General features: G+C 39.0%; 1 long non-coding RNA gene across 3 annotated transcripts in view; it reads left to right on the forward strand.

The window, feature by feature from the left end:
- Positions 1 to 23,982, forward strand: part of LOC145523559 (uncharacterized) — an 880,911-nt gene that overhangs the window by 558,728 nt on the left and 298,201 nt on the right. The window lies entirely within an intron of this gene.

The following is a 23,982-nucleotide window of genomic DNA, read 5'->3' on the forward strand; positions in this document are numbered from 1 at the left end:
GTGAGAAGGATTCTGGGAGGTGATTGGACATGTAGTGTCTCCTTTTGACATTTCCCAAACTCTTCCGGTTGGTGGTGGCTTATTCTGTGTTCCTTATCAGGACTTCCTGTTGTAAAACAACTCATGCAGATGGTTACTATGGTGCCTGGTGGGCGGTTTCAGTCAGTGTGCTTCCCCTAACACTTTCACTGGCAGTTTATATTAATGTTCCTCACCTTGAATGACAAATATAGAAGAAAGAGAAATTCCAAAAGAAAGACATTGTTGTTTTTTTTTCTTTTTTTTTTTTTTTAGAAGATATTTTTCTTCCATAATTTTTCTTGGTTACATGGCTTAGTTTTAAGTTCCCATCTTCTCCATCTTTATTTCTTGTTTACTCCAGTAATGCAACTTGACCTTGACTTTAAGGTCAAAGCATTTTCAGACTGTGCAGTCAGCAGAGAAGAGAAAAAAATCAATGTGAAGCATATTAGAGAAGAATAAGGGTAAGAGTAATGCTGAAGTGCTGGGAAGTCATGTAGGAATTAGAAACAACTGAGGTAATATTGTCAGTACTTGGATATATACTACAATAAGATTTTCTTCCATGGGAGTAGGTTAGAATTATGGTAATTTGAGGCCAAGACCATTTTCAAAGCATTTGTAGAGGCTAAAAATTGCTTTTGACATGTAAAAATGAGACTTCTGTTTCATTTGCATCTCCCCAAAACTTGCTTTTCCTTCTCTTTTTGTCTTGAAGGTAGGGGAGCAGCTAGTCCATAGTCCTGGTAGGGCACGTAAGCTTAGGAATGTTTCTTGAGGCTTCATAGCTGAAAACTGGACTGAAAACAATTTTGAGGTCTTTTATAGCAGCATTGAAAGTAAACCTAGTTTTGAGTGAGAACATATTTGATTTTATAAAGATTTATACCCCATGTAAAAACTAAAATGGGTTGACTTAGAATCATGGTGAACATTTTGATTGTCAAACTATCCATTTGACCCTTCTAGAATCCAGCGACAGACCTTGGAAAGAAAGAAAACAAAATGTTAGATTGACTGCCATTTATGACAATGTTTATCTTACCTTTTCTTCTTTATTTACCATTGGATTCAAACACAAATGAGGCATAGAAAGAAAAAAATCCCACTGTTTGTTGAAGCTTGTTGTTGTTTAGTTGCTAAGTCATGTCCAACTCTTTTGTAAGGCCATGGACTGTAGCCTGCCAGGCTCCTCTGTCCATGGAATTTTCCTGCCAAGAATACTGGAATGGGGTACCATTTCCTTTTGCAAGGGATCTTCCCAACCTAAAAATCGAACCTGAGTCTCCTGCATTGGCAGATGGATTCTTTATCACTGTGCCACCTGGGACCATTGAAAAATAGAGTTTGTCTGATTTTAAGTAATTATTAAGCCTAAACAGATATTGTTGTATTATCTGTAAAATGTAAAACATTTTCTCAAAAAGGTTAATATTAAATATATGGCAGTTTCTCTAAAAATCTAAATTAAATGTGTTCTCTTTTTGGGATAGCAACCCACTGCAGTATTCTTGCCTGGAGAATCCCGTGGACAGAGGAGGCTGGCAGGCTATAGTCCATGAGTTGCAAAGAGTTGACACAACTGAAGCAGCTTAGCACACAACACAATAACATACTTGGGATAGAGAGACTTGTTCAATAACTCAGATTATTAGACATACATGTTAGGGATGATTATGTCTAAAGTAAAGTCTTTATCATCTAACATTCTTTCAAAGCTTGTTACTTTTGCACTCACCTCACACACTAAATTCTATAAATGCACAGCAAGAATTCACTGAGAACAGAGCTCTGAGTTGCTCACTGATAACTATGAATGTCAGTTACTGGCAGAAATGGGTATTGATGATTTTGCCCATATTACAGCTGAAAGTGAGGAAGATTGAAAAGCACTTTCCCCCCCCTTAGGAAGCATTTGAAATAATTCCCTGGGAAAAAAAAATCTAGATTATGGGCTGAGTAGGAGATGATACAAGTTAAGCCATTACTTTGATCAGTAGAGTAAGTTCAAAGATTGTTTTAGCTACATCTTATCTTACATCTACATCTAATTTCAAATTTGATGGTCTCCCTTAAAGAGTCAAAAAAGACAGGATCTTCCAAGCTGAGTCAAATATGTGCATCTTAATTCATGGAAAATCAGCTGGGAAACAAGAAAGAGTCTCTCTACTAACATTGATTTTTCCTATATTTATTTTTTCAGTCTCAACACTCCAGGCAAAAATTCACTTGGCTTCAACTAATTTGCAAATACCATCGTTCACTGCTGTTTTGCTACCCATTTCTCAAATCTCAATTAAATGTGATGACAGTTTACTTGCTAGAAACACAGAAAGGTTCTTTCCCAACCAGAGGTCTTCACTCATTTCCTGCTAGTGGACTTGGCAAGCAGAGTCAAAACATCCATTACTGAGGCTGAGTTATAATTTGGAAGGTTATTGCCAAAGTCAGCTAAATAATTATAAAACCCTTTAAAAATGCAAACGGCAACAGAAATGTATAGTAACAGCTGAGAACAATCTATATATCATGAAACCTGTTTACAATGGATTTTTGAAAGAGTGAATTTTAGATTGCTACTTTCCCTAACCTTCTGAGTCACCCCTAGGATGAACTAAAAAGAATCTTCTCTCTGTAACTATGTTTTGTGTTAAAACCAAAAACAATAAAAAATTACTCCGCAAGTCTTGATGCTCTGGCTCTGACACCACATTCCTTGTAAAACTAAAAGTGAGGAGTAAGATGAGATACAGTTTTAGCCTAAAAAAGTGCCAATTGAGGAAGAAAAGAAAGTATGGCTTACTTTTCTCTTATTTATTCTACATGAATAAATTAAATATAATTAAATATAAACTTTGTATTGCTTTGTATTGGTATTGCTTTGAGATGAGACCTACACAAATCATAGAATGTTAGAAATATCCCTTTGTAATGATGGGTACCCACTGCATGTTAACAGGTACTCAACAAATGTTAGCTACAAAAGATAAAAAACAAGCTATGAAGAGGTTTTTTTGACAGAGACCAACTGGTCAACCTGCTTCTCTGTAGCCGAAGAACTGAAGCCCAGGTGGTTAAGGCACTCACCTAACTGATAGAGTGGGCGATCAGCAGTTCAAAATAGTGACTCCTCATCTCACCACTGTCACAGAACCTCTTTGGGCCTCAGCTCATCACTTGATAACAAGGGTCACTCTTCTTGCCCAAGGGTTATTGATCAAGGGTAATAAAGTTTTTGAGAATTTTTTAAAACTTTAATTCATGGTACAGTGCTTTGCATGCAGCAGGCACCTCATAAATTCCCAAGGAATGGAATTCGTCAAATTGCTGTGGTGAGGGCTGGCTTTGATTCACTCCTCAAAGCTCAGTGCTTGCTGGGACCCTTTAGTCAGGCACATGCAAGAAGCACCTCTGACTTTAGTAAAGGTAACAACACAGGGGTGCAAACACCTGCTCTGTGGGAACAGAGAAGGGCTGCCTCTACCTGGTTATGGGGTGCCATGATGGAGACAACTTTTCTTTTATTGGAAACTACGAGTGCTCTGCTTGACCCTGCCATGAACGCCCACTGAAATATTTAGAAGGCAAGTCATCTCTGCCAAGCTACCTGCTCTGACAACTTCCATTTCACCTGCTTTTCTTGTCTAAGACAGAAAAATCAGTTGTAAAGTATTTCCCCTGCCTGGTGTCTTCCAGTCCTGGAGCAACAACTGGGGGCAGACTGGCTGGCCTCTATTGCCTGCCTGGCTCCTTTCCTGGCCCGTGTGTGTTGTCTGGGAGGACTGGCTTATATAGGAACATAGAGGAGATGTAGCAAAGGGCAACTGGCTCTGAAAGTGAGAAAAAAAGAAAATATTGGAAACCCACTCAATACCAAAAAGTTTTGGGGGGTCTTATACCCCCTGGTCTTTGTTTTGGGTGGTCTTAGGGATAGGTTGTGTTGTTTGCTGACATAAACAAAAAAAAGCTATTATGGCTTTCTTTGTCAATAATCACATTACTGCATTTGGTTAATAGTATTTACACAGTTTGGCTAAATGAGGTTTTAAAAAGGGAAAGACTCTGGGAATGTTTGTCGAGAGTTCAGTGAGTAGAGACGGGCAGGACTTCCGCCACTTCCATCTTGCTCTCTGCCTTTACTCCCGCTGTCTCTCTTTTTCCCATCCTTCTTTCCCCAGCAACCACTAGGCTCCCAGCACCACCATTGCAGGATATCCTTGGTGCCTATCTGGAGAGAGAAGGAGGAAAAGTGGAGTTAGAGGACAAGGGAAGCAAAAGATAGGGAAGGATACCATCACAAACAGCCTTGCAGTGAGTTAATCCCTGCACGTATCTATTGAATAACGGTCTTATCTTAACTCCAAGTAATTCTTTAACATCATGGCTTATCAGTACTCATGAACTCCTAGAACAAGGAATTAGTGCCTTGTGGTCTAGTGAATGAGCAACACAGAGAGATCCTAGATTTGTGGAACTGTGTGGCCAATGGAGTTATATGAGCTGTATGATCAATGTCAGATCTATTTGTCTCTCTGAGCCTCAGCTTCCTCATCTACTAGACAGGGATAATGCCCACTCTGTTTTCTTCACAAAGTGTTTCATCACAAAGAAATGGTTCATGGTTTATGAAACCATAGTGTGATGCCAGTTAAGGATATACAATAATTTATAATTATATTTCTATTTTATCTTACAGAAGAATATATAAACTGAATGTAGAGTTAAACTTCGATTCTGCAGTGGATAGACATATTTTACTGGCCATAAGTTCTATTCACTCAGATGGGTGTGTCCTTCCCTGAAAAGGTTACCCAGGCATTTCTGTGGACTGCATTTGGTACCTTATGTGCCTTTATAGATTCAGTCCTGGCCTCTTGCCTCTCCTTGGCATCAGCCTCTACCCATCTGAAGAGCAGAGCCTTGCCCGACAGTCTAACCCCAAAGCCCTCCATGCTTGAAGCCCACAAATTGTCTGTATCCTGGGAAGTAAGTAGGGAATATCTTCCTGGTTTTTCTGCTGTTGCTGTTTAGTCGCTTAGTCATGTCCAACTCTTTTGTGACTTTATGGACTGTAGCCTACCAGGCTCCTCTGTCCATTGGGTTTCCCAGGCAAGAATACTGGAGTGGATTTCCATTTCCTTCTCCAGGGGATCTTCCTATCCCAGGGATTGAACCTGCATCTTCTGCATTGTCAGGTGGATTCTTTACAACTGAGCCACTGAAGCCCTGGTTTTGCTGTTGCAGCTGGTTAAATGGGCCCCTCTGTAGTGAGGGGGAGCATGTTGTCCTTACACATCAAGCTCTTGGGGTGGGGCTGTTGTGGTAGCACTAGGACCAGCTGTTGTACCAAATCTCCTCTCGCTCACTCTTCATCACATGGCTGAGGCAGGTTTGTCCTGTCACACTCCCCTCTGGAACACTTTCCCTCAGAAATGCTGCAAAATCCTCCCGGCACTATAGCTTCCTTTGTACCCTACATCCTTAGTCCTTTGTGTATTTCTGTATGCATTTGACCCTCAACTGGGAATATAATTTGAAGTTTTTTGAGATTCTTCATCCACCATATAAATCACCAGATGAATACAAACAACTTAATGGACTGATTTCTTCTAAAGCTAAATCCCAGATATATCTGTACTGAAGTTCCAGGTGAGTTGGGACTGTCTTCTCTCACCCTGTCCATACTTATTATGGTGAAACTTCCTCTGAATGGCTTCATAATGAGCTCTTCACACTTAAACAGATTAACAGAAATCTTTTAATTACTGTCTCAGAGAATTATATAACGTCTTTTATTTTTCTAAGGCCCATCCCTAGGAGTTTATATTTAAGGTGATGAAAGTTTAAAAAGAAGAGTATGTGAAAGCGTAATATTCTTTTATGTTACCAAGGAACTAAATAAAGCCAAATCACTAGTTAATAAATTAGGAAGAAACTGGTTCCTTATGAAATAAGAATCATGGGACTTAAATTTTTGTTATTGGCAAAGATTGTATTTTCATGTGTCTTCTAGCATATGGCTTCAAAAATTCATAAACCATTCTTACCATTTAACTTGAAACTGTAAATCATTCATTCACTTGATCATATGTATATTATTCAACGTTAACACTGTATAAGGTGTTAAATAGAATCTATTCATTAGAAACTTAGTACCTATACCCAAAGATTAATTTATTAATCCTGTCACTCGGCATATATTTATTGAGTGTTTATTATGCACTAGATGCTGGAGTGACAGGAAATGAACAAGATGTAGATTCTGCCTTGAGGGGTAGCAGGTGATTTCCTCCAGACCCTATATTACTGTATCATAACATTCAGGAGTCAGCCAGGAGTTACACTGATCATAAATCAATAACTTCATTTCAGAGCTCCAGCACAGAAATGGCAAATAAAGCCCAGGGCTGCCCTGGGCAGTATTGACTGAAGCAACAAATGACTTCTAATAGCAGAAGGGAATGGGTAATTTTACTACAAGAGTGAAAGAAAATTCCCCTTTCTCTCAAGCCTTTTCACTTAAATGGCATTTGAATTTCTTAAGAATCCACAGAGTTTATATTGAAGTTCTATCCATTAATGGTTTATTTGGCTTCTTTGGGCCAGATCTGGGAGGTGTTATCTTGGGGAACAGAGTAGGTTTGAGGGGACAATAGTCTTTTAGTTGCAGTGGGAGAACTGATCGTGTGGTTTGCCATTTCTCCTTAATTTGTTGTCATAGTTTCTGGATAATACAGAAGCTAACACTTTAAAGCTCTGAAGGACTTAGAAGTCTCAGGGTTGTTGAGGCGGTGTGGCAAAATTGTTAGAAACTCAATTCTCAGGACAGTTGGCTTGGGTTACAATTCCAGTTGTGTCATGTACTCAAGGGGTAATCTTGGGCAAGTTGCCAAACTTCTGAGTGTCTAGTTTCTTCACCAGTAATATGGGATAATAATAATAGTATTATCCTTTAGGGGTTTTGTGAGGATTAAATGGTGACCTTAAATTCTTAGTACAGTGCCAGCCCATGATAAATGCTGTGCCAGCCATAATTGTATCCTCGCTCTTAAAGTACAAAGATAATCTTGAAGATAGTTATCATCCACCTTCTCATTCTCTTTTTTCCCCATAAAGCCACTAGCTAAGTTGGAAGTATATAATAATGAGATCAGATGATTACATGGGAAATAAAAGATATTTTTCAAACATGAGCAAAATTACGAATAATCTATAGAGTAATTAAAATTGTAATTTAATGATAACAATTTAAAGAAATTTACCAATTTAACACATTTGGGGATGATATTTAATCAAGAAAGTCTTGAATTTGATGCTACTTATTTACTTATATTATTGTATCTTACATATCTGTTTGTTTATGTTCATGAATACCTGTTTGGCTTGAAGATAATTTAAGACAGCTCATAAAGATGCATATTACATAACAAGATAATATTAAATTGAAATTAGTAGGGAAAAATATACAAAGGGAAATTAAAGGTATAAATAAAAGGAGACAACCTTTTGTATATGGAATTGTGCCTTGAATAACCATGCACTTGCTATTTCTGGTGCATCAAGTTAGTTTTAAGATGTCTAGTGGACTACTTTAAGAAAAGAAATGAAAGTGATAATACATTTCATTAAGATCAGTATGTGAAACAAATAAGTTGCTCAGGCAAAAGAAATCATTACTGATACTGTGATCAGAGTATTTATCCCATGTTGCTCAGTTTGAAATTTATCAGAAATTTAGAATATGGTCATTAATACATTTGTAGAGTAAGTGTGTACTTAGCCCCCACTCATAGAAATTACTGTGTTAGGTGCTACAAAGAATAGGGAGATGTCTAAAACTGTCCTTGCTCCCAAGAATATGCACCCAGTACAGTATAAGTAATACATTAATAAACTGAGGTAGATAGTATTGATGGGTGGTACACACATGGTGTTCAAAGGAGCGATTTAAATCTCATAGCAATTTATGGATGATCCCAGGAGAAGATAATGTAACAGGTTAATTCTTTGTACTTTCTAATATTTATATTAACTATGCTAATTTCTAATGGTGGTTTTTAAGTAACTATTCTCAAATTGCGATTTCAGAAGCCACAGAATGTACTATAATAATGCACAGCCAACTCAGAACTACTGAAGGTAATTGGGGGGAAGATTTGGTATAGATACTAGAAACCTGTGGATAGTTCTATTCCTTGACCCTGTATTATATGACTTAAGTCGTGAACTTACAAATTGGGTTTCAAACCTCACACTAATTCTTCATCACAAATTGTCCAAAGTTGGTTCTACAGTTTTCAGAGAGAGCAAAGCAAAAATCTACTCTTTTTCTGAAAGGTATGCTCATTTATTCTACACATTTGTTTAGCATTATTGGTTATTTATTTGTTATGTTGTGGGGGTAATACTGGGCATAGAATTACAACAAAAGTGAAATTTGATTCCTTTCTGAAGGGAAGGAATTCATTGTTTAAGTGGGGAGATAGATGTATAAACAGATAATGATGGCAGCATGACTAGGGTCAATAGAGATATGTAAGAAAAGGCCACATTCAGCTGGCATTTGAGTTAGTTTTTGAAAGATGAATATTTTACCAGATGGAGATTGTATGATAGGGATTATATTCATCCCAGGGAGGGGAAATGTTCTCAGACTGCCTCCCAGCCTATCAATTTAATATTTCCTAAGTACCTATCAAGGATTCAGTGTGGGGTTAGGTGGTGTGGTGATTATGAAGAAATGGAAGATGACTTGCTATTAGTCTTCAGAATGTCTACTTGTAATGAGTAAATTCCATTTTCCACACACTTCTGATAGTGACTAAGAGGTCATGACTATAGATCCTAATGGTGTGTTACAACATGAATTCTGTGGATTATAAGAGAACATGATTATGCAAGTCAGAGGACCAGGGCAAGCCTCCCAGATGGAGTAGGGCCTGATCTGTTCTTGGAGAACTGGGCTGGGATTTGGATGGTGGAGAGCATGCTTCAGCAATCCAGCCACAAACATCTTTTGATGTTTGACATCATAAAGATTTGACACATACCATGTGTCAGGTTCACGAAGAAGGAAGCAGTTTGGGGGTCAAGAAAAAGCTGTGATTGAAGTTGTGCGAATTTGTGAGAAAACCTGGCTAGAGCAGTGAGGTGGAGTGAGAAATTGTAGGAAAACAGTACAGAGGAAAACAAGATTGGGCAATGCAACTGGAGCCAGATTAAAGGGTGTTCTGAAAGGCAGTGGCTTTTATATTTGGAATTTATGAAAATGGGGTACCACTGAAGGTTGTTCAGGCTGGGAGGAAGCTAATGAAAGAAGGACATAAAGAAAATTCATTTTCCTCGGGGAATGTAATAGCTGGAAGGAATTGTAGAGATTCCTTCGCTCATCACCCTCTCCAGATTCCCCTCCCACTGCCATCATTCAACAGAGAAAACAATTACAGCCTAAAGAGGTTATATAATGTGCTTAAGCCCAAATATAGTAATCTCGTCTCCATTTCATGCTCCTTCTCTGCATCTCAGTGGTATGTGTGTTCCATAGGCTGACTGGCAGGACACTAAAGGGAGAAGAAGCCTCAGTGAATGCAGCATCCTGGCTTAGGACCACCCAGGTTGAATGTGGAAAGGAAGGCTAGACTCAGCCTATGCTACAGCTGTTGAAGCCCAAGGCAAGCTGCCCCCAAATGTGCCTTAATGGCATATTGACTATTTTAAACTAAAGTTACTTGAGAAACAGCTGATGGGAAAAAAAATGATATTAAAAAAGCTACTCTGACCCCGCACCCTCTTTCACCCTGCAAGTGGGAACTAAATCTTCCATGTGAAGATATCTTCTTTCTACCAGGAGGATAAAAAGCACCCTTATCACTAGAGTTAGGGTATTCAAGGCTAACAAAGCTGTATAAACAAACTTTGTTTTTCATCAGTCTGCTACCCCAAGCACAAGCCCCTTTGTTTTGCTAGATCTTCATTAATAATTGTTCATTTGTCTAAAAATGATATATAAACAGCCTGCTTTGGTCATTTCAGGGATTCCATTGCTATGAGATCTCCTTGCATTCAAATTAAATTTATTTTCCTCCTGTTAATCTGTCTCATGTCAATTTAATTTTTAGGTCAGCTAAAAGAACTCAAGAGGGATGGGAAGGGGGATTTATCCCTCCCTAGTAGTTGGCATAGTTGGCAGGATATTGGCTGGACCCTGATTCCCACTTCCCAACCCCAGGCTGCCACAGCTGAGAGATCCTGAAACCTCTAGCAAAAGCCAGTAGCAAGTAACAGCTTCTTCACACATCAGCTTCCCTGATTCTGCCTGTGGGGTTTGAAGGAAGGGAAAAGTCATGAGAGTCTTTTCCTCTCATTCTAAATTTAGATTAGCAGGAGAAAATATCTGTGGGACCAGTCCTTGGAGACCTAATGACTCTGATATTTGGTAAATGAGTACTCTCAATTTTTATGGACACTTTCCTCCCTAAGATGGTCACTGTTTTTCTTTGTCTGTGTCTGATGTGTCATTTGTCATAAGAAGGAAGAACCATAGGGAAAACATCAGGCACAGGCCCTTCATACACTTGCTGTCCAAGCTGGCCCCACATACAGACTGGTAAGATAACAGTTTCCTCCAGACCTGCCTCTGTTTAGGTAAGCTTTGCTGTGCACTCCCTATGTGAGAACTGTATGAGGTTTTTCCTTCCATCTGGTTCTGTGTCCTGAGAGCTTGGCTCTGTGATGACTGGGAATGTTCTGTCTGATCTTTGCATCCAGAAGGTGTACTGGGATGCATCTGGTAGCCAGTTGAATAGACTAGGGTTTCACAACACAGTGTCATAAGCAGCACTCTCTTTGTTTGGCCATTCTAGCTCTCACGGGAATTTGTCATAAGGAGTTCTAGTTCATATGGAGCCTTTGTCTTCTCAAGTTTGTTGCTAGTTTGTGATGGAAATCTTAAAGGAAATCAACCCTGAATATTCATTGGAAGGACTGTTGCTGAAGCTGAAGCTCCAGTATTTTGGTCATCTGATGTGAACAACCGACTCATTGGAAAAGTCCCTGATGCTGGGAAAGATTGAGGGCAGAAGGAAAAGAGGGTGTCAGAGGATGAGATGGCTGGATAGCATCACCGATGCAATGGACATGAACTTGGGCAAACTCCAGGAGATGGTGAGGGACAGGGAGGCCTGGCGTGCTGGATTCCTTGGGGTTGCAAAGAGTCAAACATGAACTGGGCGACTGAACAACAACAATGATGGAAAAGTCCCATTCCAGTAGCACCTACCTGGTGTCACAGATTGGCAGGTCTATGACTGGAGGAATACCACGTTCTCAGGGGAAACTGGAGACCATCTTCACTATACCATTCTTACCCCCTGTAGCAGTGAAGGGCTTTTACTTTTTAAAATTAACTCTGAGAGTGAACTTTCTTGGTCTTGTGAGAGAAAGATACACTCTGTGAGATGTCTTTTGCATCTTTGGTTAAGCCATAAAAAAGCTTATCAGTTTGAGTTGCTATTTGAAATTAATATAAGATCCTACTCATCAATGACCAAATGATAGATCCTTGAAATTGGCTATATTTGAAAGGAAAAAAACAAAGTTGAGTGCTCTCACAATAAACAGCTGTCATAGTAGTATTTATGGGAGGATAAAATTGAAAGAAAACCACACAGGCATAACAACAAGTCTTAGGGAATCCCTTATTAAGATGAAAGAACAGAAATTAAATTTAAAGATACAATGTAAATCCTCCTTCTTAAAAAAATTCTCCATCTTCTCAGCAATTCTTCAGGCTCTTGTAAAAATAAGAGATTGATCATCAGGAAGCCAATATTCAAGGCCTAATCAAAACAACTATCTTTATCTTATAAATCTCTACAGAAACAGAAATGCAACTCTATAGAAACAAGTCAAGCGCTGCCTATCTTTACCAATCCCCAAACCTTGCCTATTCCTCTCAAAATACTTGTAGATAGTATAAAATATTAGGATGTTGGAGCAAAATTGGGCCTGTACTTAGGCAAAAAAATATTGTAGTAATTATCTAAGACTTCTGATAGTAGACAAGTATACTCCAAAACTCCTAGGAGAAAGCTTACGATTTCTTTCTCTTAAAGTTACAAATTTAATCCTGTCTTTGAAATGTAAACACAGGCCACCATCATCTGAGACTGAGCCCAGATTAACTCAATTGGTAGAATCTGAAATTTAAAAAAAGAAAAAAAGAGAAGAGGTCTTATTAAGCACAAAGCTAAAAGCACTTTCTTGCCCAAACTCTATATTTTACAGCCTTCTTAAGATTATTAATCAAATGAAAATTTAGATCCTAAAACTCGTCCACAAATAAGAAAGGATTTTATCTATTTGAGTGAGTGAAGTTTATTTATTCCAACCATTATTTATAAACTAGTGAGTTGTTATTGATTCATTACTAAAGTTTTAAAATGAAAACTATGATATATCTCTGTCTGTGTCTACCTGTATGTGTGTATGTTTATGTATGTACATTGTGAATATGTTCTACCTTTGAATGTTATTGTCAAAATTAACTTGTAAAAGGGCTCTATTTAATTAGCTTAAAGATAAATATCTATAAATTAAGTACAGTTGATTCTTGAACAACACAGGTTTGAACTGCATGGGTCCTCTTATATGCAGACTTTTTTCAGTAAATATATACCCCATACTACATGATTCATGGTTGGTGGAATCCATAGATGTGGAACCAAGGATATGGAGGGCCAAGAGTTAAGTTGTACATAGATTTTTTGTTTTGTGGGGTGTCAGCACCTCTAACCCCCACATTGTTCAAGGGCTAACTGTATTTCTAAATCTCAAAGATAAAATAAAACTAACCCAAATTTTTTGAGTTCACATGATCTAAGATGCATGTTCAGTCCCTCAGTTGTGTCCAACTCTACAACCCCATGGACTGTAATCCTAGCCCTCCAGGCTCTTTTGTCCATGGAATTTTACAGGGAAGAATACTGGAGTGGATTGCCATTTCCTACCCCAGGGTATCTTTCCTACCCAGGGATCGAAACTTCATCACTTGTGTCTCCTGCATTGGCAGGAGAATTTTTTACCACCGTGCCACCTGGGAATCCCATTATCTAGGGTAATCTTTGGTAAATAAAAGCTAATTTTAAGCTTGTTGCTTTAATTAATACAGGAATATCTTCAGTGTTATCAGCATCAAATATAATGCAGGTAAACAACTTTTGTTCTGTCTGGGTTAAGTAGTCAAATGGTCTCATGTCTTTGTTGCAAAGTTTGTCAGAAACAACAACAACAACAAAGCTGAAAATGGTGACTAACTGCCAGTGTCCGAGATGACTGACAGAAGAGGGTCCAGTTGGGATAAACAAGGATAGAAAATGAAAGATGTTTAGCAAATTCAAACACAAGAATATTTGTAAATAGTGTTGAAAGGAAGTTAGGAACAGGTATTTAGATTTGATAACTTTAAGAAGTTAATTGGTCCTTATATTAAAAAAATTGTTCTTGGTAGACTCTCAACTGCCCCTAGGGATGTGGTGTATACCTTTGACTGTGCCTTGAACAAAAAATACTTGGACACTTATGTTTTAGCCTTCAGGGATCAAATCAGACCTTAAAAAACAACTAGACTTTAAATAATCAGTGGTAGACCACATAAAATTATTCCTTAGTATAAATAAAGAATATATGGTTTAAATAATTTAATTACCTTTTTCTAACTTTGGTTGTCCTTACAATTTTTGCACAGTGTGTAATTACAGAATGCATACTTAAAGCTATTTATGTGCTAATATACATTTCTTTTTAAATGTACATTTATTGTTAATACATACATTTTTCCTCATTTAAGTGTATAGGTGTGTGTTTATAACAAAGATAGTGAATATTCATAAACTCCATTCACATAACTGCACAGTGATTTTTCATTCGTTTAAACTGAGTTGGGATTTATCTATATAGCTTATATGATTACATTTGAGGAAGACTAAGTAGCAGAAATATTGTAACATAGACAATGGTATTAACATATTCAGATCTGCAACTCAGCCCTCCCTGCTTTACACATGTAATTAGGTTGTTTCCATGGTAATGATCTAATTATGGACTTCTCCTTGGCCTTGTGTAATCACATTTGCTGCATTTTGGCAGAGATGTTTTCCTTATTTTGTTGAACTGCAACACTTGACAAGATGTTCTCGCTTAAGAGGAATAATGATTTTTCTTGGGAGAAAAAAAGGAAAAAAGCAAAAACAGTTCCTTCAAAGGTGATTTGAAAAGGATTATACATATTTGACAAATCATGCCAGCATTAAAATATCTATTACCCTTGAAAGCCTGATCTATTTTTATCTTTTGTGTGTGTGTCATTACTTATGAAACTCTTAGGAGGTTCTGATTTTTCAAAATCATGCATGCTATTTAAGTATATTATTTTCATGGGGCTTAGGAACTTGAAGGAAATGTTAGCTCAAGAAAGAGAAAGCTTCAGAGATCTTGGCAGAAAGAGAACTGGAGACTGTATTCAGTGAGAATATTATATTGCAATTGGCAAGGCTATTCATGAAAAGATATTTGATTAAGGCTGCTATGGCAGTAGGAAACACCTGAAAAAAATCAATTAAGGTTTATTTCAGCAGGAATTCAAATGCAGTCCTTTATTCACATGCAGAAGAAGACAGGAGGCCAAGTGCTTGTAGGAGAGACGCTTTACTATCACGTGATCCCCTCTGAAAACTCTGAAATATTACAAGAATAAAAGTTTACCTCTTTTATATGTATAAAATGCCACTGTGCTGTACAGCATTTTGTATGGGAGATCTTTATAGCCAGAAGAATGCATATACTGAATGGTGCAGGCTCCTCACTCTGAGAGTTATCAAGGTTTATGGGCTCCAAATGGCAGTGTCTGGGTACCAGAAACCCAGGACTAGGCATTGAAAACACTCTCCTTTAGGTGTAATAGCTGCTACTGCTGCTGCTAAGTCGCTTCAGTCGTGTCCGACTCTGTGCGACCCCATAGATGGCAGCCCACCAGGCTCCGCCGTCCCTGGGATTCTCCAGGCAAGAATACTGGAGTGGGTTGCCATTTCCTTCTCCAGTGCATGAAAGGGAAAAGTGAAAGTGAAGTCGCTCAGTCGTGTCCAACTTTTAGCGACCCCATGGACTGTAGCCTACCAGGCTCCTCCGTCCATGGGATTTTCTAGGCAAGAGTACTGGAGTGGGGTGCTATTGCCTTCTCCATAGGTATAATAGAGATAACTGTAAATCCAAAATTAGTGTATCAGAGCTCCAGGGACCCAGCATATTGAAATTAGATATCTGAATATCATTTTGCATGGAATAGAGTGGATAAATATAGGGTTTATTTTTTGTAACCTAATTGAAAATTAAAGGGCATAGATATAGTATGGTGCTTGGTAATAATCATAATAATAACTAATTTTCTATTTATAGCAAAACAACCTTCATAAAATATCATATGGTTTGCTTTTAGACTTACATAATGTTATTTTCCTAGGGGGAAATGATATTAATGAAATATTTAGTTATTATTTGAAGATAACTAACAGGAATGTTTATTTCCTTCTTTAAATGTATTCATTCTTTGAAAAAATATTTATTTACCACTTATGATGCACTGGGCATTGTACAAGGTCCTGGGAATAAGCAATGAATCCTATAGACACAATTGCTGCTCTCAAGTTATATTTTGTAGAGAAAACAGGAAAGAGGACAGGCTAATTTCAACACTGGGCAAAACGGTCCACTGTAGGGAGTCATTGGAGGAAATGGGAGCATAGAAGAAGGGGTGTGATGGGTCCAGCATTGGGAACGTGGATCAGCAGCTGAAAACAACCACCAGTAGGACAGTCAAAAGAGATCCTGGGCAGTGAGAGAGGGGATGATGAGAGATGAGACTGGTACGCACGCAGAGCATCAAAATACTTCTAAATCATGCGCACAAGCTGGGCCCCCAGCACAATTGGAATCCATTAAAAGACTTTAATCAAGGGAACAACATAGTCTGATTGGTGATGCCTGCTGCTGTTACTTTTGGCATCAAGTTTTGAAGCAGTGATTTTAGAAGACTCAATCCAACTCTTCACATTCTGAAATACACAGACTATGAACTGTGACTTTAACAGTGTGGTCTTCCTGAGCCAGTTTCCTTCCCGAGGACACTGCATAGTCCTCCACAAGGGCATTCTGAGTTCTGCTCCTCTACAATGATGTGGTTTGTTTTGTGTTTGTAGACAGATTTGTGTATAGTGTGAATACACAGGTATGTAGGAGTGGATTTTCTTTGATTAGTCAGAACCCTGTCCTATCCGCCAGCTGGTTGGTTAGAAACTCTTTCAGTTCTGTTCAGTTGCTCAGTTGTGTCCAGCTCTTTTCGACCCCATGGATTGCAGCATGCCAGACTTCCCTGTCCATCACCAACTCCCGGAGTTTACACAAACTCATGTCCATTGAGTTGGTGATGCCATCCAACCATCTCATCCTCCATTATCCTATTCTCCTCCCACCTTCAATCTTTCCCAGCATCAGGCTCTTTTCCAATGAGTCAGGTGGCCAAAGTATTAGAGTTTCAGCTTCAGCATCAGTCCTTCCAATGAACATTAAGGACTGATTTTCTTTAGGATGGACTGGTTGGGTCTCCTTGCAGTCCAAGGGACTCTCAAGAGTCTTCTCCAACACCACACTTCAAAAGCATCAATTCTTCAGCATTCAGCTTTCTTTATAGTCCAACTCTCACATCCATACATGACTACTGGAAAAACCATAGCTTTGACTAGATGGACCTTTGTTGGCAAAATGATGTCTCTGCTTTTTAATAAGCTGTCTAGTTTGGTCATAGCTTTTCTTCTAAGGAGCAAGTGTCTTTTAATTTCATGGCTGCAGTCACCATCTGCAGTGATTTTGGTCGCTCAGTCAAGTGCAACTTTTTGTGACCCCATGGACTGTAGCCTACCAGGCTCCTCAGTCCATGGCATTTTCCAGGCAAGAGTACTGGCCATTTCCTTCTCCAGAGGGTCTTCCTGACCCAGGGATTGAACCCGGGTCTCCAACATTGTAGGCAGACGCTTTACCATCTGAGCCACCAGGGAAATCAGAAACTCTTTAGACATCTTTATTCTCAACATGAAGCCCCACTCCCAATAGGTCAAGCCAGAAGTGTGTTGGGGCCTGCCACAGAGAAGGATGTGGGTTTGCATGAATCATGGTGGATAAGAGTGAATGATGGTTTGAAGAAGGAGTCATAAAGCATTGAAAGCATGGCAGTGAATGGCTTTCATCTTCTCTGCTCTTTTTTTGATTACACTAAGGACAGTTTTTTATAGAGAAGCATATAGTGAGTGGCAGGCAGTGTTTTAAGTACTTTAAGGCCGCAGTTAAAATAAAGCAGCTCTTGCTCTGTTTGGTGGACAAATCTCCCAAACATGGAAAGAACAGAAATATACTTGTTGTAAGTCAGAAATATGCTATGCCTAAGGGAAAAGGAAGGTCAGAAATCTGTTATTTGATTATAGAATACATTTTCTCTTAAGGGTTTCCTGGGGAATGTAGGCCTGAAACTTGGTATTCTCATAAGGAAATTTGGCAATATTTGCCAATGAACAATTTTGCTTACTATAACAATGCTAACTTTGTGTTTAATATTGGTGTATAGGTAATATTGATGTATTGAAGAAAGGTTATCATGCATTTATGCAATAAGTACTATATTTACTAAGTACTCGGCATCTGTCAGATACTTGGTATAACTGAATTTAAAAAGTCATGCTCAGAAGTTTACTGTAGACTGCATAGTTAAATGTAAGATAGTGTAATAATTATGGTTATAAAATATGCTTAAAGGAACACAGGTAAGGATATTTAGCCTAACTTTGTGGGTTGGAGCAGGAGGTAATTAGTAGCTGGATTGCAATCTTTGTCTCCAAAATTCTTAATGTTGTTGTTAAGTTGCTCAATAGTGTCCAACTCTATGTGGCCCTGTGAACTGTAGCTCACCAGGCTCCTCTGTCCATGGGATTATCCAGGCAAGAATACTGAAGTGGGTTGCCATGTCTTCCTCCAGGGGATCTTCCCGACCCAGGGATCTAGCCTGCGTCTCCCACAATGGCAATCAGATTCTTTACTGCCGAGCCACCTGAGAAGCCCAAAGTTCTTAATAGTTCAAATCTCTAGTAAAACTATGCCATATGAAAACCATGGAGTAACGAAGAGAACTCAGGAGTTAATAGAAAATTAAATATTTAGAAGAATCCCTTGAAACTAATCATGTTGGTAGAAAAAGCAAGAGAATTCCAGAAAAACCTCTACTTCTGCTTCATTGACTACACTAAAGCCTTTGACTATGTGGATCACAACAAACTGTGGAAAATTCTTCAAGTGTTGGGAATACCAGGTGACCTTACCTGCTTCCTGAGAAATCTGTATGCAGGTCAAGAAGCAACAGTTAGAACTGTTGGAAACAGTTCCATTCCTGTTTGGAACAAGTTCATGGAACAGTGAACTGGTTCCAAATTGGGAAAGGGGTACATCAAGGCTGTATATCATCACCTTGCTTACTTAACTTATATGCAGAGTATATCATGTGAAATGCCAGGCTGGATGAAGCACAAGCTGGAATCAAGATTTCTGGGAGAAATATCAATAACCTGAGATGTGCAGATGACACCACCCTTATAGCAGAAAGTGAAGAGGAACTAAAGAGCCTCTTGATGAAAGTGAAAGAGATGAGTGAAAAAGCTGGCTTAAAACTCAACATTCAAAAAACTAAGGTCATGGGAGAGAACAAGATGGCGGAGGAGTAGGTGAACATGGAGTACATCACTCTCCACAGATGAATCAGGAATACACCTTCAGACACAAAAGTGCATGCAGAACACCAGCTGAGAGCAGACAGGAGTATCTGACCAGCAGAAAAGAATATGCTAAACCACGCAAAACTAGGTAGGATGAAGGAACTAGGGGGAGAAACAGGAGTGTTAGTAGGACTGGACCTGCCCTTGGTGGGTGGGGGAACTGAAGCAGGGGGTCTGATTCCCACATTGGGGCAATTGTCTGAGTCAGAGGAGAAACATTTAAGGCTGAGAGTGAAACAGCTGATCTGTGGCAGCCTAAATGGAATGAGAATCAGACAGTCCTTGCTGCAGCCATATATACCCTGGACAGGGATGCCAGTCCCCTGGAAGGTGCAGCGGCTGAGAGCTGGAGTTTAGGTATTGTGGAGCAATCCCAGGGCGAGGGCTGCTGTTGACTGTGGAGAGACGAATCGAGGGGACGTGAAGGAGGAGATTGTGGTGGGAAATGCCTGTGGAGGAAAGCCAGGCAGCCATGGAAGCAAGACAATATTGCTGACTATATCTAGGGGGTGGAGCCATCACCATAGCCTCTCTCTGCCCACATGCCAGCATTGGCAGCTTAACAATAGAGAGGCTGGCCCATCAAACACCTGACTACTGAACTACAGAGTAGGATCCCACCCAGGGTGCCCCTTTAAGTGCCTGATGTGCCAATCTACAGAGTAGGACCCCAGCCACGGGGGCTCCCTCTATGTGCCTGACATGCTGAACAACAGAGAAGGACCCTAGGCAAGGGAGCCCTTTAAGTGCCTGAACTGGTGGAGCTAAGGAGAAAGACGCCTTCTGATCACCAGCTCGAAAAAAGAGGCTCGAAAAAAGACTCTGATAGGGCCATAATTCCTGTGGCAGAGGCAGTCCATGTCCCTAAACACTTGGTGCCGCCAGGGTCCCTGCAAGCCAAGCAGCTGTGCCACCTTTACACTCAACTCTCACTGGGGCAGAGCTGCCACAGGCAAAAAAAGTCTTGCGTCTATGCGTGCAGGGTTGCTTTGGTAGCGTCTGACTTGTTGCGACCCTGTAGACTGTGGCCTGCCAGGCTTCTCTGTCAGGGAGGGAGGTTCTCCGGGCAAGAATACTGGAGTGTATTAGCCAATACGCGTTGCCATACCCTTGTAGAGCACTATATTTCCTGCTGCCCTAGCCGCCAACTCCTCTGAGTACCTGGTGCTGCCAGAACCCCTGCAACCCAAGCAGCTGCACCACCTCCATACATGGCCCTCACAGGGGCAAACCCAAGTCCTCCAGGGCAGCTCAGGAGTAAACCCCAGTGGACGACCCACATGCTGAGGTAGAAATAAAACCACAGTTGAAACCAAGGGGCAGTCTGGCTAAGGAAGAAGACCCAAAACCTTCCCACCAGCTGCACAAGCTGCAGATTAAATCCACATGATCAACTAGGCAGACCCTGTGTCTATGGAATATATAAAATGTCACTGAGAGCTCCCACAAAAGAAAATGCACTAGTTCTGATAGCTGTGGACATTGGAGGCAAGAACACACAGGAATAGGACCAGATTAGAATCTGAGCTGCCCCCCAGCAAGTCCAGATATCAGCACAGTGTTGGAGGGCATCCTAGGGAGATGAGGTGGATTGTGACTCCCAGAGAGGGAAAGGACTCTGACAGCAGTGACTTAAGAAAAACATTTACTATTCTTGTTTTGACTTGTTCTGTAGATTCTTTTGGATTTTTTTTTCCTTTTTTTCCCCCTCTGTTGTAGTTGTAATTTTATTGGCACTATGAAATCTAATTAAGTTTTTGAGCTTTTTTTTTTCTCTTTTTTTTCCTCAGTCACATTTTTTTTTTATTGTTGTTCTAAACCTCTGCCTCTTTTGCAGTTCTGTGGAGTTTTCCTTTTTTTTCTTTCTGTTTTTAATGTTAATTTTTTAAACCTATCATTATTTTTTCTACATTTGTTCCTTTATTTGCTTTTCTTACTGTTCTTTTCCCCTTGCTGTTAATATTTAATGTATATAAATCTTCTTTATCTATCTCTATTTAACTTTGCATATCTATTCTTTCTTTCCTTTCCTCTCAACACATTTGTTAGTTTTATTTTCATTGCTTTATTCCCTAATTGGCACCTTACTTTAGTTTTGTTTTCCAGTTTCTGCTTTAGTTAGTTTTGTTCTTAACTGCTAAATACAATTTTTGGTTTCCTTTGTTCACTGGTCAATCTATTGTACTTTATTTTTGTTGGACTGTTTTGACTTTGCCCATGGGTGTATATATATATGTGTATATTCCATTATTTTAACTATTATTTGCCTGATTTTGTAACTGCCATTTGGGTCATCTTTGGTTTCTCGTTTTTGGATATTTGTTTTAATCTCACTTAATGCCATAACAAACCACTTGTGGAATCTTCATTCCTGACCATAGATCAAGCCCTGAGCCTTTGGAGTGGGAGCACTGACTCCAAGACTGTAGACTACCAGAGAACTAACCCTAGGGAGTACAAATAGTGAGAACTCACACAAAGGAAACCACTGGAATACAAGACCTGGCATCACACAACCACCAGTAGCACCCTGTGTAGGACGCCTCATCTAAACAACAAGCAAAACAAAAATACAAACCCAGTCATCAGCAGACAGGATTACCACCTCACTCAGCCTTACCCATCAGAGGAAAAACAAACAAATAAACAAAAACTCAGCACAAATCTCACCGTATAGGAAGCTTACACAAACCAATGGACCAACCCTAGGAGGGCAGAAACCAAAAGGAAGAAAGAATTCAACCTTGAAGCCTGCAAAAAAGAGATAACTCAAACAGAATAAGTTAAAAAAAATAATGAGAGGGCAGAGAAATACTACACAGATGAAGGAACAAACTAGAAACACTGAAGTCCAAATAAGTGAAGAGGAAATAGGCAAGATGCCTGAAAAAGAATTCAGAATAATGATAGTAAAGATGATCAAAAACCTTGAAAACAAAATGGAGAAAATGCAAGAATCAGTTAACAAAGACCTACAAGAATTAAAGAATAAACATACAGAAACAAACACCACAATTACTGAAATTAAAAATACTCTAGAAGGAATCAATAGCAGAATATCTGAAGCAGAAGGATGAATCAGTGAGCTGGAAGATAAAATGGTGGAAATAACTTCTGAAGAGCAGAATAAAGTAAAAAGAATGAAAAGAGCTGAGGATAGTCTCAGAGACCTCTGGGACAATATCAAATGCACCAACCATCTAACTATAGGGGTCTCAGAAGAAGAAGAGGAAAAAAAAGTGTATGAGAAAATTTTTGAAATTATAGTTGAAAATTTCCCCAACATGGAAAAGGAAATAGTCAATCAAGTCCAATAGGCACAGAATTCCATACAGGATAAACCCAGGGAGAAACATACCAGGACACATGCTCATCAAACTAACAAAGACTAAACACAAAGAAAGAATATTAAAAGTAGCAAGGGAGAAGCAACAAGTAACATACAAGGGAAGCCCCATATGCTTAACAGCTGATCTTTCAGCAGAAACTCTGCAGACCAGAAGGGAATGGCAGAATATATTTAAAGTACTGAAAGGCAAAACTCCACAACCAAGATTACTGTACCTGGCAAGGATCTCATTCAAAAGTGATGGAGAAATAAAATGCTTTTCATACAAGCAAAAGTTAAGAGAATTCAGTACCACCAAACCAGCTTTACAACAAATGTTAAAGGGATTTATATCAAGAAATACAAGAGAAGAAAAAATATCTATAAAATCAACCCCAAACAGTTAAGAAAATGGCAATAGGAACATACATACATATCAATAATGACTTTAAATGTAAATGGATTAAATGCTCCAACCAAAAGACACAGACTGGCTGGATGGATACAAAAACAAGACCCGTATATATGCTATCTACAAGAAACCCACTTCAGACACATGTAGACTGAAACCCACTTCTACACATGTAGACTGAAAGTGAGAGGATGGAAAAATATATTCCATGCAAAGGGAAGCAAAATAAAGCTGGAATAGCAGTCCTCATATCAGACAAAATAGATCTTAAAATAAAGAAGATTACAAGAGATAAGGAAGGACACTACATAATGATCAAGGGATCAATTCAAGAGGAAGACATAACAGTTGTAAATATCTATGCACCCGACATAGGAGCACCTCAACACATAAGACAAACACTGAGAGACATAAAAGGAGAAATTGATAGTAACGCAATAATAGCAGGCTACTTTAACACCATACTCACACCAATGGACAGATCATCAAAACGGAAAATTAATAAGGAAACACAAATATTAAATGATACATTAGATGAGATGGATTTCATTGACATCTTCAGAACATTCCATCCAAATGCAGAATAATACACCTTCTTCTCAAGTGCACATGGAACATTCTCCAGGATGGACTACATTTTGGGTCACAAATCAAACCTCAGTAAATTTAAGAAAATTGAAATCGTATCAGGCAAAAGAACTGTACACAGAAAATTATTAGACACTGATGAAAGAAAACAAAGATGACATAAACAGATGGAGAGATAGTCCATATACCTGGATAGGAAGAATCAATATTGTGAAAATGACTATGTTACCAAATGCAATCTACAGATTCAATGTGATCCCTATCAAATTACCAATGGCATTTTTCACAGAACTAGAACAAAAATTTTCACAATTCATATGGAAACACAAGACCCTGAATAGCCAAAGCAGCCTTGAGAAAGAAGAATGGAGCTGGAGGAATCAACTTTCCTGACTTCAGATTATACTACAAAGCTACAGTCATCAAAACAGTATGGTACTGGCACAAAAACAGAAATATAGACCAATGGAACAAGATACAGAGCCCAGAAATAAACCCATGCACCTATGGGTACCTTATTTTTGACAAAGGAGGCAAGAATATACAATAGGGCAAAGACAGCCTCTTCAATAAATATTCTGGGGAAACTGGACAGCTACATGTAAAAGGATGAAATTAGAACATTTCCTAACACCATACACAAAGATAAACTCAAAATGGATTAAAGACCTAAATGTAAGACCATAAACTATAAAACTCTTAGAGGAAAACATAGAACACTTGGTGACATAAATTAAAGCAAGATGACCCACCTCCTAGAGTAACGG

This window comes from Giraffa tippelskirchi, chromosome 2, assembly GCF_054371585.1.
Source record: "Giraffa tippelskirchi isolate mGirTip1 chromosome 2, T2T-mGirTip1v1.2.pri, whole genome shotgun sequence".
Lineage (NCBI taxonomy): Eukaryota > Metazoa > Chordata > Mammalia > Artiodactyla > Giraffidae > Giraffa > Giraffa tippelskirchi.